The 7,247-nt window shown below is 46.0% G+C and overlaps 1 pseudogene; it reads right to left on the bottom strand.

Moving 5' to 3' along the window:
* Positions 1–5,268: 5,268 nt before the first annotated feature.
* Positions 5,269–6,653, bottom strand: LOC117192073 (annotated as a pseudogene).
* Positions 6,654–7,247: the final 594 nt, after the last annotated feature.

The raw sequence follows: 7,247 nt of genomic DNA, 5'->3' as shown, positions 1-7,247 counted from the left end.
GGAGAAGGGGTTTGGGTCAGGGATCGGAAGGGTATGGGAGAGGGGAGCCCAGCTTAGCAGATGCCGCATGATCCACGACTCACATCTGCGTCGCCGGGTCCCCAGGGCGAGGGTGTAGGAGAGGGAACCCAGCTTTGCGAATGCCGCGTGAATCCACGACTCACATCCAGCATCGCCGGGTCCCCAGGGGAGAAAGGTATAGGAAAGGGAAGCCCAGCTTGGTGGATGCCGCATGATCCACGACATCCACTTCGCCGGGCCCACAAGGAATAGTGAAGAGAGGGGGAGGGGGTGAGGGACTCCTACGGGCGAAAGTTCGGAAACCGGTGGGTTGAGGTGGGTGTCTTTATTTTGGGGGAATACGACAAAAATATCATAAACATCATGTGGATATCGATATTCATTTAGCATTGTGGGAAACTTCTGCTCCTGAGCTTACACCCTGCCTACTGCACCGATCTATCCACCCCAGAGCTCACATACGTGAGGTGGCTCACCCTTGTTTTCCCTTCTTTGGGTCCTGCGGCGGGTCCTCGTCACGGTGGTCACGGCTTACTTTTTCACTTCTCGTGGGGTCGGGGCACTGCTTATTCGGTACAACCGTTCTGGCTCAGCCCTCGGAGATCACTCCCGAGCCTGGCCCGCGCTGGACCGTGCCAGGCCTCTGCTTTTCTTTTTGGAAGCTTCTCTGCCGCTTCGCTGCTGCGCAGCTTTCGGCTGCCGGCCTCGGCTCGGGGGTGTATGCATGCTTCGCCGTCGGCTCTCTCCCTCGGCTGCGTGGCTCTTAGGCTTTTAGCCTATTTCTTACTTTAATTTGGGAAAATAAGGATTCAGTGTTGTCTTTGTTATAATAATAATAAAAGTAGTAATAACGAGGGGAACGTTGTGAGTTGCTGCGGACACCGCAACTCTACAGTTATACCCGATACATAGTCGGTATGGCTCTCCTCCGGCAGACGCCGCTAATATTGAACGACACGACAAAGAGTGCGTGCGAGAGAGACAGAAAATCAGGCTGAGCGTGACGTCGGGCGCTGCGTAGCCACTGCAAATTGATTTGTTCCTATTGGCTATAAAAATTATCTGATCTGATCCAGATTCAGCAATCTGATAGATATGGTCATTATCTATGATTCTGCGTTTTTAGTTTTCTCGAATGTGCAATATTGTGGATGCAACAGATTTTCGTCCTTTGTGTGGGCGGAAGGGGGTGGGGTGAAATTTTGAGACACACGTTTTATAGTAAGATCTAACAGGAGTGCGGATACCAAATTTGGTTACTCTAGCCTTAATAGTCTCTGAGATTTTTGAATATCCCCAGATTTTCGTTCTTTGTGGGGGCGAAAGTGGGCGGGGCGAAGTTTTGAAACAAACTCGTCTCGGTACGATATATAAGGAGTATGGATACCAAATTTGGTTGCTCTAGCTTTTATAGTCTCTGAGATCTAGGCGCTAATGTTTTACTCTAAGCAAAGCCGCCTATGCTACGTGTGTGTTAGAGAGAGACAGGGCGAGAAAAAATGAAATTGTTTTCTCGATGCTGGCTATAATAATAATACGATCCAATTCAGATTTTGCAGATTTCGCCACACCCCCTTCCGCCCCCGCAAAGGATGAAAATCTGGGGATATTCACAAATCTCAGAGACTATTAAGGCTAGAGTAACCAAATTTGGTATCCGCACTCCTGTTAGATCTCACTATAAAACGTATATCTAAAAATTTCGCCCCACCCCCTTCCGCCCCACAAAGGACGAAAATCTGTTGCAGAATCATAGATAACGACCGTGTCTATCAGATTGCTGAATCTGGATCAGATCGGATCATTTTTGTAGCCAAAAGCAAGAAATCAATTTGCAGTGGCCGCGCAGCGCCCGACGTCACGCTCAGACTGATTTTCTGTCTCTCTCGCACGCACTCTCATTCGTGTCGTTTAATATTAGCGGCGTCTGACTTAGTATCGGGTATAACTGTAGAGTTGCGGTGTCCGCAGCAACTCACAACGTTCCCCCTCGTTATACCCGACACTCAAAATGAGTATTGGGGTATATTAGATTTGTGGTAAAAGTGGATGTGTGTAACGTCCAAAAGGAATCGTTTCCGAACCTTACCGTTATCTGCCGTTTCCTACCTTATGCTGATATTCAACGCTGCCCTGCAGATTTGGTATTTCCCAAAGGCTTAGAAATGTGCCAAAATAACAATGATACAGAAGCCAGGAAAACCGCCGGATAAACTTTAATCTTACAGGCCTATCAGGATTTTCTAAAATTTTCGAGCGCCTCATTCAAACACGTCTCTTCGATGAAGAAAACTTTGCCATGGCCATACCAAATCATCAATTCGGTTTTAGAAGTCAACACTCTGCTGAACAACAAGTTGGACGAGTCACTCAATTTATCCTCAGGTCATATGAACAACAACGACACTGCTGTGCTGTTTACATGGACATCCAGGAAGCTTTTGATAGAGTCTGGCATCAAGGTCTACTCTGCAAACTTAAAACCATAATACCGGACAAATTATTCATTCTACTCACCAATTATCTTATGGACAGAACCTTCAAAGTCGTCTGTTGTAATAATACCATATCAAGTCAAAAGCAAGTAGCTGCAAGAGTCCCGCAAGGCAGTGTCCTTGGCCCAGTGCTATACAATATATATACTGCTGACATGCCACAACCACAAAGAAGCAATACTCAAACGCAACTACTAGCTACTTATGCAGACGACGCGGTCTACCTGGTGTCTGCTTCTAACCCACGACAAGGCAATGAATCCATGGAAAGTCTTCTAGCTGACGCTCACTCCTGGTCAAAAAAAAGGGGAATTACCATAAGTCTCACGAAAACTGCTCATGTCTTGCACACACTCTCACCTGCGCAACAACAGACTCCAGCACCTAGACTTGCTGGTCAACACCTACCCAAAAAAGCGGGCCTTCCATACCTTGGTGTGCAGACGAAAAACTCAACTTCAACAAACATGTAACTGCTGTAGTCACCAAAACTAGGGCCCGGCTTAAAAAGATTGATTGGTTAATCGGCTGAAGAGCAAACATACCCTGCATCTAAAAGTCCTTCTCTACAAGCAACTGGTTGCCCCAATATGGCAGTATGCCTTGCCAGTCTGAGGACCCCTAACATCAAACATGCAAATGGACAAACTACAAACATTACAAAACAAAGCCCTCAGAGCAATTACTAATGCACCCTGGTACGTGAGCAATAAAACACTGCACGCGGATCTCCAAATTTCAACTATCAATGAAATTTACAATGGACTCTGCAATAACTACTACACCCGACTAATGCAACACTCAAATCTTCTTGCCTGTGATATCGCAACACAACCATACATCCCCAGGAGGCTGGCCAGACCAAGATACGCCTCAATGATGGACCAACACAACCCAAGCAGCAACAGAAGTCTGAGTGCCATTCAGATGACAGTACTCCAGGCTAGACGTGAGAACTGGCGAAGAAATCCCTTCTCAACTCACAATATGGAAATCAGCCACAATAAAAGTAACACATCAAATACACATGTAATTTAAAACAATGTAAATAATCTACACAAAACACAAATTAATATTAAGATTAGTATAACCTTAGCTATATACAACACTGTTAAATTTCTAAACAGCCATTATTGTAACCAATGTTACCCTGTCATTTTTCAGCCATGTCTGTTACTACACATATGTAGTTAAACAGTAGGCTCCACAAATTTTGTAAAATGTATTATTTTAAAGTACAAACACAATAAAGCAACTTTCTCAGTTTTGTTTGATCATTCGAACACATCACAAATCAATGCAATTGTGAACTCTCGCCCTTTGATCTCGCTTTCAGAAAATCCTGATGATTTAGACGTTTTGACTCCGGCTCACCTGCTTCTAGGCGGTCCCCATGACCTAACGAAGCTGAACTACAATCGTCTGGATAGTTGTCAGCGGGTCACCCAACTACAACAAATATTTTGGAGCCGTTGGCGCTAAGAGTATCTCACTCTTGTGCAAGAGCGCGCGAAGTGGCGTACCTCCGCTCAAGACATCTGTAAGAACGATCTCGTCCTGGTGAAGGACGAAAATCTTCCTCCATTGCGTTGGCCACTGGCCAATGGTCGATGTCGTTATGGGCAAGGACGGAGTGTGTCGCGTCGCTGACCTGAAGACATCCTCAAGAAACATCAGGAGGGCCGTCACTCGGCTATGTTTGCGGCCCCTTAAGGGGGTGAGTTTGTTCGGGCCAGCCGCCGAAGAATAACCATTAATTTAAGCATTGTTATTGTATGGGCAGAGTGGTCCTCTGCCGCTCTCTGCCGCTCTCTGCCGCCGTCACTTCGGTAATAACCTTTCTGTGCCGCCGCCACTTCGGCAATCACATTTGATTTCCCGCCTTCGTCTGTTAGTTCCATGCTAACCCCTCTGTGCTCCGGTTGCATACCTCTTACCTATCTGGCCCTAGCACGCAATCGGCTTCGGCTCAGCCACAAAATCAAATAAATATTATAAAGTTTAACCTAGTTCTCTTTTTTATTTTGAACACAAATAGGTGCCAAAAAAGCTTGGCATCCCAAACACTGGCTATAGGTCTAGAAGACATAGACACGTTTTTTGTTTTCTCGTATCTTTGAAATTGTGGATGCCACAGATTCTCGTACTATGTGGGGGCGGAAAGGGGCGTGGCGAAGTTTTGAAATAAACTTGTAACAGTGACATATCACAGAAGTTTTGATACAAAATATTCTTGCTCTAGCTCTTATAGTCTCCGAGCACTAGGCGCTCATAGGGACGGACAGACGGACGGACGTACAGACGGACAGACAGACATGGCTCAATCGACTCGGCTATTGTTGCTGAAGTATCGAGTATAAATATGGAGATAGACAATTGCCCGTAGCATATGCTTCCCGCTCATTCACAAAAGGAGAAATCAATAAGAATACCACAGAACTGGCAGCCAAATATCTATAAACAAAACATTTGTAATGCCTGGCTGCACGACGAGGAGTTTAAGCAATGGATTCGATAGGATTGCACTGATCCACCGCGAGCTTATTGTGCGTATTGCAAATCAAATTAAGGTCTACCAACTTTTACCAATTTTTCTTTTCAAATTTACCAAATCTAGCTTAGGGTACTCTTTCAGCACTGAGGACAGTGAAATCTAACAGTCTGTCGTAGCTGGATTGCATACAGCTCTGTTCCCAAATAGAGCACCTATAAAGGCCGTGTTACATCTACCCTACAGTAGATACTCAAAATATGTCCGATATTTGTTTATTGAAGGTCACTGTAGAATTTGCAAGTGGCCTTAAATCTTGAAATTAGCTATTTTGGTATTTTGATTTGATTAATTTTTAGTTAAGCCCATTCTCAGATGTCAGATGGTGACACACACCATGCGTAATAGGGGATGTACACTGGCGTGCTACAGCTTCGATGTCGCATATTTTTTGCTTGGCTTTTTGATGTTCCCCGCAAACTTTTTGATAGCCGGCGGAATATGCTTCGCCACTCCCGGCTGGGCGCTGAGGAAGGAGATCTCGAAGATGACGGGACGACTAGAGTAGACGTTGTGCAGCATGCTAATGAACCAGAAGAGCAAATCGTCCATGTTCTGGAGGGTGCACTGGGCGAAAACGGCCCCCGCATCTCGGCCATGTTGATGAGAGTCGAATAGAGCCACAATTGAGGCACGAACATCGAAGGTGACCATCACCGTTCGACTGTCCGCAATTATGGCGGCGAACAGATGTGGCTGCGCGCTTTGGCCAATGGCTTGCTGGTAGACCTGGAGCGTGATCTGGAAGATGCGGGACAGCTGCATGGCCACATTCCGGTTGTACAAGGGACTGGATATGTCCGCCTCCATGTGCGTGTAGAACCACTCCTCCAGGCGGAAGTTCATCCTCTGCTGCGTCCGGATGGCCGCAATGGCATCCGGGATGTTCAGATTAAGATTGCGCACATGAGAAGTGTTGGCCAAGATCACATTGTGGTAGACCCTGTTCCCATCGTTCATGGCATTACCGAACATCTCCCAGCCGCGCGCCGGTAAATTGGACACCCGGTGGTAGAACCTTTCCCCTTGGACACCTTGTCGGCCAGGATCAGCGAGATAAGGGTGCACGAGTTGGTGCCGCTCTGCTGAAACTCCCCAAATCTCGACTGGCAAAAGTCTCGCGGGAACCACCAGATGTTCAGGTTGTCGATCCTTTCGTGTATGGCCATCTCGATGAAGGAAATTCGTCGTCGTCTGCGCAAACTGAGGCTTCTGCTGGAATGGTTTTTATGTTCGAAGCTTCATCCACTCCTTCTTGGCCTCTGACTCTGGCCCTCCTGCTGATGCTGGCTGTCACATAGTTGTCCCCAAATGTTCACCCTCCAACAACAGCAGTACCTTGGATATTAAAGAGCGCGGAAACGCAAACGGCGTCGACTGCCGCTGTCACCTGCTAAGGCTCCTCTTATCCAGTACACTCCAAGGTCGGGGTATCGATCGCAAATGAACATTGAATTTTGCAAATCTTTTGCCGGAGGAGTACCCGGTGGGAAAAGATAAAAATTTCGGAATAAAAAAAACACAAAAATTGTTAGACCAACAATTGACAAATAACGAACATGATGTGAGAATTGGATAACAATTGAGTGATCTGAAAAATGAAGTACTGGGGTTTTGACAATCAAGGTTAGGGTTTACTATGTTCCAAGGGACTCTCAGGTATTGTAACGAAACGTTTTATTCCGTCTGATTCAGCTGGGCTGGCTCATCGGTCGGTGGGTTCGACGTAAAAAAATTTATAAGTTGCCCGCACGACAAGTAAGAATGCACTGGTTGGGTTTGATTACTGCTATGACAATTATTCTATATTGTGTAGCTAGGCAATACTTATTAAGGCAGTCGATTAGTTTTTAACATCGGTACACTCGGTGGGAAATACCAATAGTCATATATAGCATAAGAAACATCGATAGGAAAGAAAGGGCACTTTGTAAATGGCGATCACGAGAGACGGTACAGCAGCGCAGCGAATAAAGAGTTATCGGCTTTGCCTATTGCCAAAAGTAAGCGCCTAGATCTAAGTGACTATATGAGCCACCAAATTCGGTATCCACATGCCTGTTATATCTCACGCCCACAAAGGAGGAAAATCTGTGGCATCCACAATATTGAAGATACGAGAAAACTAAAAACTAAGGACAATCATAAAGAATGACCATATGTTCCAGATTGACGATTCT

Source organism: Drosophila miranda (assembly GCF_003369915.1).
Source record: "Drosophila miranda strain MSH22 chromosome Y unlocalized genomic scaffold, D.miranda_PacBio2.1 Contig_Y1_pilon, whole genome shotgun sequence".
NCBI lineage: Eukaryota > Metazoa > Arthropoda > Insecta > Diptera > Drosophilidae > Drosophila > Drosophila miranda.
This window is presented reverse-complemented; position numbering and strand designations above follow the sequence as displayed.